The sequence below is a fragment of the Belonocnema kinseyi genome, chromosome 9 (assembly GCF_010883055.1).
Source record: "Belonocnema kinseyi isolate 2016_QV_RU_SX_M_011 chromosome 9, B_treatae_v1, whole genome shotgun sequence".
NCBI lineage: Eukaryota > Metazoa > Arthropoda > Insecta > Hymenoptera > Cynipidae > Belonocnema > Belonocnema kinseyi.
The window spans coordinates 48,697,080-48,709,256 of NC_046665.1; the positions used below are offsets into that span (position 1 = coordinate 48,697,080).

The 12,177-nt window shown below is 30.5% G+C and overlaps 1 protein-coding gene across 2 annotated transcripts in view; it reads right to left on the minus strand.

Annotated features, from left to right (window-relative positions):
- Positions 1-2,268, minus strand: part of LOC117180885 (obscurin) — a 250,331-nt gene extending 248,063 nt beyond the window's left edge. Inside the window, exon 1 of one of the 2 annotated variants that reach the window (XM_033373460.1) lies at positions 2,072-2,268. The gene's annotated coding sequence lies outside the window, so the exon portion shown is untranslated. Of the gene's footprint in view, positions 1-1,723; positions 1,805-2,071 lie in introns of those variants that run through there. The other variant, XM_033373459.1, reaches the window with a different exon arrangement.
- Between the last annotated feature and the right edge of the window lie 9,909 nt (positions 2,269-12,177).

Here is a 12,177-nt window from a genome sequence, read left to right on the forward strand (position 1 = left end):
TTGAAAATTAAAATTCGAAAATTTTTTTTAAAGCCTCCAGGGGACTTCGTTTTCGCACGAAAAAATTTTATGTGCCCTTATTGCATCCGGACCCACAATTATTGTTCAATTTAAAATAATCGAACTGCAGTTCAATGTGATTTAATAATAGAAAAATATCTTGGTTAAAGTGTCATATTGTTTTTAAATTGTATAGTTTTTTGTAGAAACTTATGTATTACATATCTTACAAAAATGTATAGTAGATTACAATTTCAAAAGTTGATGCGGATTCTAAAAGTATTGTTTGTAAATATTTATATTTTGCTTTGTTTAAATTTGTACATTTTTACATTGAGCCACTAGTATGTAAAACATAATTTTAAGTACAGTTTCGCAATATTTCACGTAAAATGAAAAGTGTTTTAATGTTGTCCACCACTCAAATTTAAAAAATGTAAAATTCTGTAGTTTTCTGTAACACCTTTTAGATTATGCCAACAATGTAAAGAAATATATAATTAACAAGTTATAGAAAATTTTTAATTTAGAAACTTGTACTTCATTGTTAATTTTTTTACTTTATATGTATATGTTTTTATATTTTTGAATAAAAAATTACAGTTGTAGAAATGTTGCATGTTCTTCTATTTGAATGAATTTTTCCACCAGGGATTCCTTTAAAGTTTATACATAAAAGCTTTTTTAGCGAAAGCTATTATTATTGATTGATTATTATTAATTGATAAATCATCTCATTGCAATATTCTAAATATTTGTGCTCTTAGGTCGAAAAAGAACAATTTTTTGCCTGAAAAATCTGTAAATCTCTGTAGATTCTTATAATTTTAAATTCTTGTAGGTAATTAAGACTACAATAAAATAGAGCAATATATAAAGAAGTAAAAAAATTACAATATTCGTGCGAACAATAGGAAAATATTGTACTTTTCTGTTATTTTGGTTGTAATATATTCAATTTATTTAAAGATTCCTGTAAAACAGGTTTTAGTTTTTTTTGTACATTTTTCCACTAGGGCTTTAATGAAAAGCACTTCTTTTTCCTAATTTTTTGAGAACGGATCTTTTTTCATTTTAAAATCCCACATTAATTTCAAAGCCCAGGGGCTATGGTTTCACGTTGACCGATTTGAAAAAAGGAAATCTATTTTTAGACAGAGGAAAAATGGAGGGAAGGGGGGGAATCGACCACCATAAATTAAAAATCGACTTTTTGAACCACCCCAGTGTCTATGTTTGAATGACCGAAACATGAATGAAGACATGCGCACAAGTTCTGTCGCCTGTTGCTGCAGCATAAACACACGTAACTGCATTTGTAGAGCGGAAAAATGTCTTTGATGGCGTTTTCTTTACGTCACAGAAACACGTGACACATCACGAATGTTGCACACACTTCCAAAAAAAGATTCATCATTACCCTTTTTTCAGGGTTGAAGTAATTCAATTACATAATAAAATCTACTGGAAGGGTTTGTAAATTTAAATGAAACATATTTGTATTTTATTTATAACTAATATGTAGTTTATATATAATTAATAGAGAGTAATATTGGTGAGCCAAATAAGCAAGATAATTTTGTTGAATCACTGAAATTCTTGGCATGGACATGTGTTTCAACATTCAGATTTATGAATTTAGATATTCATTGAAACCATACAAATGTGAGTATGTGAAGATAATTGTGAAATTAGAGAGTTAGACATTATTATAGATAATTACCACTTTCCAGAATATGAAGAATGTAATCCAATCGATTTAATTATCGACATGTGACCAAAAACTGGCGACGCACAATAACAAAAAAGTATCGAGAAATTCAGATAAAATTAGAAAAAAAAGAAGAAAATCAAAGAAAATTAAGAGATGGTGGGGATAATTTTTTAAACTATGAAAAATTCAGATTAATTATAGTAACGAAATAATTGAATTGAATTAAATCTGATCGATCTAATTATTACAAGTTCCGCCGCATTTGAAATGGCACCTTAATTCGATACTTGCACAACATTCGACGCACAAGAATAGAACGTTGACGAGAGCTCCGATAGCGAACCGAAAAAAACTCACCTCGGACAAAGAAAAAGGAAATTCGGCGTGAGCCGGTAGTTGTTGTCGAATACGGTAATTTCGAACCGAATGGGGAGCGGGAATAAGTGCGCGCGGGAAAATGCCGATTCAAGAGACGGAAAAGCCGATTCAAAGTGTCCTGATCACTTTGAGTGGAATACCCGAAACCCGAATAAATCGAGGTGGTAAGAAGCCAGCCGACGGACGGCTATCTCGAGACTGCTACCAATGCCAGGCGAAAGGCGTCGCGACGCCCTCGGTCTTCGCTCTCTGGCTCGACCGAGGTGCAGATTTCGACGGCATCGAACTTCTTTTTCAATTAAGCTGGCTCTATTCTTACGAACCACTCTGTCCGCTGTCGAACAGCCACCCCCTTCTGAAAGTAAAAAGATAGAGGTCCTATCTTTTTGAATAGTTTTTTATTTTTATGATAGAAAGAGATATAGAAAGTTGTCCCATTCTATCTATTTGTGGATATAAATTCATTTCTATCATTTTCAATACCTTGTTTTCTATCTGATCCTATCCTTTAACTACCGACGTCAATATTTTTCTGTCTGCGTTTAATATAAATTTCCGTCTATCGTTTACAATCCCCTGCTTTCTATCTTATCCTATCCTTTAACTATCCACGCCAATATTTTTCTGTCTGCGGTTGATATGGATTTACGTCTATCTTTTTCAATCTTCTATTCCTCATCTCATCGTATTATACATCTATTAGTGTATATCTTTTTCTATCTGTTAAGCTGCCTCCATTCTTACGAACCACTCTGTCCGCTATCCAACAGCCACCCCCTTCTGGAAGTAAAAAGATAGAGGTCCTATCTTTTAAAATGATTTTTTACTTTTATGATAGAAAGAAATAGAGAATGCGTGTTCTATTCTATGTATTTGTGAATATAAATTCACGTATTTTTTTCAATACCTTCTTCTCTATCTCATTGTCGCAGAGCGAGAGTTACGATAGGAACCAAATTGATTCATTGCTGTGTGAATTTAGATTTTTTCTTGTGCGTTTATAATTGCGCATATTGATACTTGAGTAGGGATAGACGAGCGAGGTGATCCTTTAATCATTCTCACGACAAACCGGATGGCGATCACTTGTAACTAAATTTATTTGTATTGTAAATTTTATGTCTTTTAAATGTTAATAAACTCAGTCTGTTATTATTGTTCGAGTTCCAGAAATCAGTGACTTTTTAATTGATTATATCCCCAGCCAGTAATCTACATTGTTTTTTCTATGTTAACAAACCGCGTCAAGTGAAACGCACCATTTCAACAGTTTGGGACTTGCACGCGTCGACACTCATCCTATACTTCATCTAACCGCGCCTATCTTTTACTAGCTCTCTTTCAATCTAAATTTCCGTCTACCTTTTTCAATCCCCTGTTTTCTGTCTGATTCTATCCTTAAATTATCGACGTCAATGTTTTTCTGTCTGCAGTTAATCTTAATCTCCGTCTATCTTTTTCAATTTCCTGTTATATATCTGATCCTATCTTTTAACTACCAGCGTGAATATTTTTCTGTCTGCGTTTAATTTAAATTTCCATCTATCTTTTTCAATCCTTTGCTTTCTATCTAATCCTATCCTTTAACTATTAACGTAAATATTTAACGCCTTTCTTTTTCAATCCTCTCTTCCTCATCTCATTGTATTATACATCTATTAGCGTCCACCCTTTTCTATCTCTTAAGCTGGCTCCGTTCTTACGAATCACTCTGTCCGCTATCGAACAGCCATCCTCAGCTGGAAATAAGAAGATAGAGGTCCTATATTTTTGAATAATTTTTTATCTTTATGATAGAAAAAGATAGAGAAAGTGGGTCCCATTCTATCTATTTGTGGATATAAATTCACTTTTATCTTTTTCAGTACCTTCTTCTTATTCTTATCCTATCCTTTATCTATCCACGTCAATATTTTTCTGTCTGCGGTTATTCTAAATTTCCGTCTATCTTTGTCAGCCTTCTCTTCCCCATCTCATCATTTCATACATCTATTAACATCTATATTTTTCTTTCTCTTTGTAAAACTAAATTTACGTTTATCTTTTTCAATATCCTCTTCTCTATTTCATCCTATCCGTTGTCTATCCACGTCAATATTCTTACATTTCTTTGTAAAACGAAATTCACTTCTATCTTCTTCAATAACTTCTTCCTTATCTCATTGTATCATACATCTATCCACATTTATCCTTTTCTATCCATTTTTCACTCTAAATTCAAGTATTTCTTTTTCAGTATCTTCTTCTCTATCTCCTTCTATCATTTATCTAATCACGTTAATATTTTCATGTCTCGCTGTCAATCCTAATTGATATCTATTTTTTTTAATATCCTCTTTTCTTTTAATAATTAATGTATTAATCTAAATTTACATTTATCTTGTTCAATACACTCTTCGCAATCTCATCCTATCCTTTGTCTACCATTTTGTATATCTCTGTCAATCTATATTTACGTCAATCTTTTTTAATCTCCTCTTCACTATCTCATCGTATCCTATGTTTATCAACGTCTATATTTTTGGATCTCTCTAACAATCTAAATAGTTCAGTAAATAGTTCACGACTAACTCTTGCAATACCCTCTTTTTTATCTCATCCTATCTCTTATCTATCCACGTTAATCCTTTTTTATTTTTCTATGAACCTAAATTCCCGTCTATTTTTTGTAACTCTTCTAACTGGTCGTATCCTACATCTATCCACGTCTATCTTTTTTAAAATATATTTTTCAACGTAAATTCACGTCTATCTTTTTCAGGTCCCTCTTTTCTGTCTCATCCTATTCTGGATCTATCAACGTTAATATTTTTCTATTCCCGTTTAATTTAAATTTCCGTCTATCTTGTTAAATCTTCTTTTCCCGACCTCATCCAATCATTCCCGAATTTTTAGGGTTAGAAAATGATAAGAGTACTTAATTGTGAAAGATAAAAAATAGTGATAAATAAAGATTCAAATTTATATTAAAAGGATAGAATAAAGTACAGAACAAGGTAAGGATTTTTAGTTAAGAAAGATAGAGCAAGAGATAGAAAATGATTGAGACAGGGAATAGGAAAAGATAGGGTGTTAGGGATGCTAAGTGGCCCATTGAGAGATAGAAGGAAAGATAGAATAGTTTTATCGTTTACTAAATCCTCCAATTTCTATCCTCTTCAATCTTCCTACTTTCACTGCAAGTCTTCCAGCAGACAAACATTCACGTTAACGTGGATAGATAAAGAATAGGTTGAGATAGAAAAGAATGGATTGAGAACAATAGACGTAAATTTAGATTGAAAATGAAATAGAAAAAGATAGACCTTGCTAAAAGTATTATAGGATGAGATAGAAAGGAGACGATTGAAAAAGATATATGGGAAGTTAGATTAACAGAGATAGAAAAATATTGACATTAATAGATGAAGTATAGAATGAGATCGAGAAAAGGGGATGGAAAAAGATAGACGTGAGTTTAGATTGAAAAATAGATAGAAAAATAGACGTTAATACATGCAGGCTATAATGGGATAGAAAAGGGGAAATTAAAAAAAATAGACAGAAATTTAGATTGACAGAAAAATAGACAAATATTGACGTATATACATAAAAAATAAAAATAGATAGAAAAGAAGAGATTTAAAAGAGGGACCTAAGTTTTTTGTGGTTCCAGTCACAGGCGTGCCTTCCCGCCCTCCATGACACGTTGGAAAGGGAGTCGTGTCTGAACTAAGTTATTTTTGTGACCAGTCATTGGGATGCCGGGGTTTTTTGCGTTTATCTCAGCCAATACATAAATTTTCGCAAAACGTTTCAATAAAAGTTGTAGATCTTATCGAAATACATATTTCTTATTTGTACACAAAAGTGTGAATCATCCTGAACAATTTGTGGATCCCGTTTCCGGAGCATACACACAAAACATCGAGTCATCTTGGCGGTAGATGCGACAATTTCTCTCACGAGGAGGAGTGCGTAAGAGCAACATTGCAGAGCATCTCTGCGAATTTTTGTGGCGGTGACGCGTAAAGAAAATAGTTGCTGATCCGTTTAAAGAATTAATTACTAACATAAAAGCATATTACCCTGGCTACTAAATATACTCAGTAGACTATTATAAACAAACTTATAAGGAGTATACAATCAAGACAATAAATAGAATATACTCAGAATTTCTGATTAAAATAAATTAAAATATCTTTGAAAATCATAAAAGTAAAAAAAAAAACAATTAGAAAATTGAAAAATACAAAAGAATCCTTTTCAAAATACTCCAACCTTCCCATGGTGAAAAGCGTGAGTAGGTACCCAACCGAAACCAATGGAGAATGCTCATTGTTTTTTTTTCATAAAAATCAAGATATCACCAATTTTTTTGGAAACTATCACTGGTAGAAAAAAAGGGTTATACAGAAAATGTGTATTTTTGTACGATCTACAACTTTTTTTGGAAATATTTTGCGAGATTTTGCATATTGGCTGAGATAAACGCAAAAAACCATATTTTTTTATGATTTTTTCACAATTTCACCATGAAAATCGTCAATTTGCAAATTTTCACTATCATTTTTATAATCAGTGCGTCAAAATACAGAAGTATACGCAGTGTGAAGGAAATCGTCACGTTCACCTATTCGGAACTGCACCCGTTTGTTTTTTGTTTGGTTGAAAATTAATTTTTTGAACTGAAAACTTAGCTATTCCACGTGTAGATGAAAATTAATTTTTTTTTGTTGAGGATTGTTAAATTTATCTGAAAATGATTTAGTTGAATACTAAAATATTTTGTTGAGAATTCTTTTTTTTCTGTATTTAAGTATTTTTTAAACTAAACATTTATCTGCTTTATTTTTGGTAAAAATTTGTCTTTCTCAGGTGAAAATTTTTTGTTTGTAGAAAATTCATTCCTTTAATTGAAAATGTATATATTCCTATAAATTAATGTTTTTTAGTTGAAAATTCAACTGTTTCACTGAAAGTTAGTCTTTTTAAGTTAAAACTAAATTTTTTCAAGTTAAAAATTTCTCTTCTTGGTTGAAAATTTATCAGATTTTCATCAGATGTCGGCCAGATTTCGGTCTAGTTATAAATTAGAGTTTGATGAGATTTCGACTTCGATAAGATTTGGATCTGTTTTGGATTCAATTTCATTTTCATTAAGATTTGAATATGTTTTCGATTAGATTCCTTTTGAAATAAGGCGCAATTGAACTAAAGCCTCTTTGAACTAAAACAGTTGAATAACGCTTAATATTTTTGGCCTGTAGAAAAGAAAATATAGATGGGATGTTAGTTACTTGAAATGATATACAGCTAATTTCAATTCGTGGCGTTATACGGCGCGGCGTGTGCAATCCTTGTTGATTAAATTTAAATCTGGTCGGCAGTGAAAATAGAAAATAAGGGAACTTGTGATCATCAGTCATATTATTATTTTCGAATATACTTAATTAATAGATTGTCAAGGGTACGTAACAATAAAAGTTTGAATAATGTAATTAGTTAATATTAACAATGTTTGAAAATGGTGTAAAAATTTGAAAAATGTATTAAAATTGAAAGAATTTCAAACAATATTGTGTCGAACCTTTACATTTTATAACCATTCTGAAAACGAAATAATTATACATGCTTTCTGATTGAAAACATTAATAATCGTAAAATTAATACTTGAAGCGCTAAAAATTAAAGTCTTATTAATGAATCAATCAGTCTGGTCTCGAAATAGTTTTGACGTTAGATTCAGAAAAATAATTTTTCGCACAAACAACACTCTTTCATTAACTATTCTTTTATTATAAAATTTTTTTAAGCCCAAATAATTAATATTTTCATTCGTTGTGAAATTTCTTTCATCTTTCTGAAACATTTACAATCTCAAATATTTAAATTCTTTTAAAAAATTTAAAAATCTTTCTTAAATCTTTTGCAAGGCTTACAATCTGCGAAATAGTTTAAAACACTTTACAATATTTTAAAAATAATTCAAATCTTTGTCAAATCGTTTCAAATATTTCCAATCTTTCTGCAATCACGATGAAATTTAATTATTCTTTTGAATTCTTGAAAATATTTTGGCATATATAAAATCATTGCAAAATACTTGAAATCTTTCAAAGCTTTTAAAACAATTTTTAATATATGAAATATTTCTTGAATCTTTTCCAATATTTTTTATCTTTGCAAAATCATTTTAATGTTTTCATTCGTTGTGAAATGTTTTAAATGATTGTGACATTTTCTTTATCGTTTTGAAATATGTAATATGTGGAATATTTATAACTATATGCATATATTTTTAATCTTTGTAAAGGTATTCTACTATATTTAAAATCTTTGTGAAATTATTCGGAATCGTTCTGAAATCTTTTTAAATACTTGAAATACTTTGTAATATAAGTTCTTTCAATATGGTGTACACTAGGATGGTCCAAAAATACATCGCAAAATTTGTTCACTCTAGAGGGCAATACTCCAAAGTCGCATTTAATTAACATGGGGTCAAGTCTTTTAGGAATTTAAGAGGAGTGCCTTCGAAATAAAACCATACTATTAACTTTCATTTCCAACCAACTCCCACCCTCCTCGAAGCACCATGAATGAACTAATAATAAAAAAACTACATGTTTACGTATTATTGTAACTTTTTAGCTATTTCCGTCGTCTTTTTCATACAAATATTCACTAATGGACAATTTGAATATTTACCATGAGTTTTTAAAGAATTTTCAATGGTTTAAACAAATGTAAATTATTTAAACAATTATTTATTCCCAGAAAAGTTAAAAAAATAATAGTATTCTCTGATTTAAATGTAATCAATTGTCATTCTTTAGAGTTGTAAATTTTTCTAAAAACATTTAATTATGCAAATAATTATTTATTGTCTATTTTCAAAATTTCTAAAAATTGAGACAGAGATATCAATTTTTTTTAAATTAGTATCATATGCTACATTTTCTTGAATAATTTAATAATTTCCATACACTTCTTTTAATGTTTAATAAATTTATATTTATTTAAACAATCAATATTTGCTCAAGCAGTTTTTTTTCGATGGCTAGAAAAAGGAAATTAAATTAAACACATAACATTATTTTTCTGACTGCATGGTGTATAGAAAGAATACGTTTACCACTTTTTAATTATTAATAAATATAATTTGTTTCCATAATTACTTTTCCAAAAATACTTTCAAAATCGTAAGTATTCTATTTCTTATGTTTTATTTCATTGTTTTACTTATCGAAAAATAAGTCCTTGATCAAATAAAGATTTTTTCAACAAATATAAATTTCTTAAACATTATAGAATTTATCAACATTATGTAATTATTCAACAAAAAGTAGCATAGGATACCAGTTTGAAAAAGTGGACATCTCTGGATGCATTTTTAGAAATTTTGAAAATAAACAATAATTAATTGTTTAAATAATTACATCATGTTTTTAGAAAAATTTACTACAAACAATGGCAAACAATTCGCAGAAAAACGCTAGTGTCAAATTTGTTGCAGCTCAAATTTCATTGGGCTCCCAATGATCATTTGAGAGAGTTTTAAAGTCTCAAATGTATTCCTCTGAACGTAGGTGCCCATGTGGGCATCTAGGGGAAAGTATCATTTGGAGACTAAATTTGGCTCATGCAAAGTTGTGGAGTTCTGAATCGCGCTGTCAGCCACCTGAATACCTGTCAAGGCAACTATTCGCTTTGCGATATTAGTCTAAATAATTGTTAATAAGGAAACCAATTGAAACAATATTTACCTAATTTTCAAATTTCTTTCATTTAATAGGGCGTACCAGTCACTTTGATAAAATTATAAGTTCCTAATGCAACTTCCAAAAGTTAGTCATGACCGTCTACATATACAATAAGGTATTTTCACTCCAATCACTAGCTCACTTCACTTCGTTGAATACTGAGGGGATAACAATTGACCAAATGCATGGAAATCGGTTAATTTTTGCTCTATTTTTCTATTATCTTCGTAGAAAGTAATTTTTCTGTATAATTGAAATTGAAAAATAGTTTTTCTTTTTTAGGGACTATTTAATGCAATAATAAAATGATAATAATTTCCATTCATGCGTGCGTTAGGACTGAGCGCTGGTTGTCTACCCTTTGAAGTGCGATTCAAAATTACATTGAAAAACAGTTCTTGTAATTTAAATAAATAATTATTAAAATATACACAAGAATGTATACAAATTGTGTAACTTTTGATTTCAGACAAGAAAAAAATTTATAACACATATATTTGATCAATAACAGTTTATTTTCATTGAATTTTCCAGACTGACTAATATTTCTCAAAATATTTGTTAATAGATACATTTTTTTAAATAACATATGATATTTCAGCAGCTTGATATATAGAAGCTAATTGCAGAATATAATAGTGATAATATTTGAATAATTCTAAAACAAAATTTCAGATTGTTCTTTTTAAATTAAATGTTTTGTAAAATATAATTTGGTCTTTGGAATTCACTGAAAATAAACTGTTATTAATATTATATATGTGTTGTATTTTTTTGCCTGAAATCTATGTTACACAGTTTGTATATATCCTTGTGGATATTTTAATAATTATTTACTTAAGTCACAAGAATTGTTTTTTAATGTAATTTTAAATCGCGAGTCAAGTGCGGCCCATGAGCGGTCAGCCCTAACGCAAGCGCAGTAGCTCAGGGTGCCAACATTGGCATCATTGGTCCACAGTACAAACCGGAAAAATAAATCAAATCAGCCGGCAGGAAAAAGTTGGGATATAAAAGCCTCAATAAGGTATTTTCACTTCAACCATCAGCTAACTTCACTTTGTTAAAAGCTGTGGGGAAAAATGGATCAAATGCATGGAACAAAATTATTATTTTATTAATTCATTAAATAGTAAGTAAAAATAAAAAACTATTTTTTAAAAACACTTATATAGAAAAAATTACCTTTCACGAAGATGTTAGCAAAATAGGGCAAAAATGAACTGAATCCCATACATTTGGTCTCTTATTTTCCCATCAGCAATCTACGAAGTGAAGTTAGCTGTTTATTGAAGTGAAAATACCTAATATCGCCGCAAAAAATCAAGATCCCTCACTTTAGAAGGCAATAACTCCGCAGAAAAAAATGTGAAGAGGTTCGCATAAGAACCACACAAATCCGATAAGTTTTCTTAATGAAATGGGTGTTCTCTAATTTGCGTAAAAAATGTCGTTCCGAGCTAATTAGTGAAATGCAAGTAAAAATGCAGTCGCGAGGCCCATTGTTGAGACACTTTAACTTTTACATGACCCTAGAGCTAAGAATATGTTGGAAAAAATTTGAAAAAATTCTGGAATGTCCTACAACATGTTCAGAATCCAGGCGAATCCAGGCGAGGCGCGTGGCACAGGCGTTGAAAAAACTGTAGAAAAAAAATGTCCGTCATAGTCTAGGAGCAAGGGGGGTTTTCGTGGCCCTTCAATGCCCGTGAGGGAACCTACGTTATTTTTATGTATTTTGGCCTCCTGAATCCGATTTTCGAAGGTGCCAAGCCGTAAGTGGTCAAATCAAAAAGTTATTAACAAATTAATTGTTTAAACGCTCATAACTTTTTACCTATTTAAGTATTTAAGGTACAGGGCCCTGCGACATATCAAATGATCACAAATTTAATAAAAAATAAGCTCGTTTTTTCAAATTGAAAAAATGTTTATTAGAACCAGAGATTTTGCAAATAAACCAAGGAAAACCCATGCGAACGGAAAATTTCATTGTTTAAAAGGCTAATACTTTTTTCCTATGCAAGTTATGAACTCCGGAAACATACCAAAATGTTCGCTATTCAAAGAGGAACACACCTGTATTTTATTTTTTTATAAATATTGACCGCAACTGTAAATATCGCAATGTTAATTAAACAAAAATCGTCCGTTTTCAGACGATCTAATTGTTTAACGGCTTCCACGCTTCCTCCATAGTGTGCTGAGGTTATTAAATGATCACCAAACGATTTTACTGTCCAAGACAAATAAATCCGTTTTTTTAAATGCAAAAATATTGATTAGAACCGGAGCTAAGGCGATTTGAGTGAACGAGAAATCCGTCGACGCTTGACGACC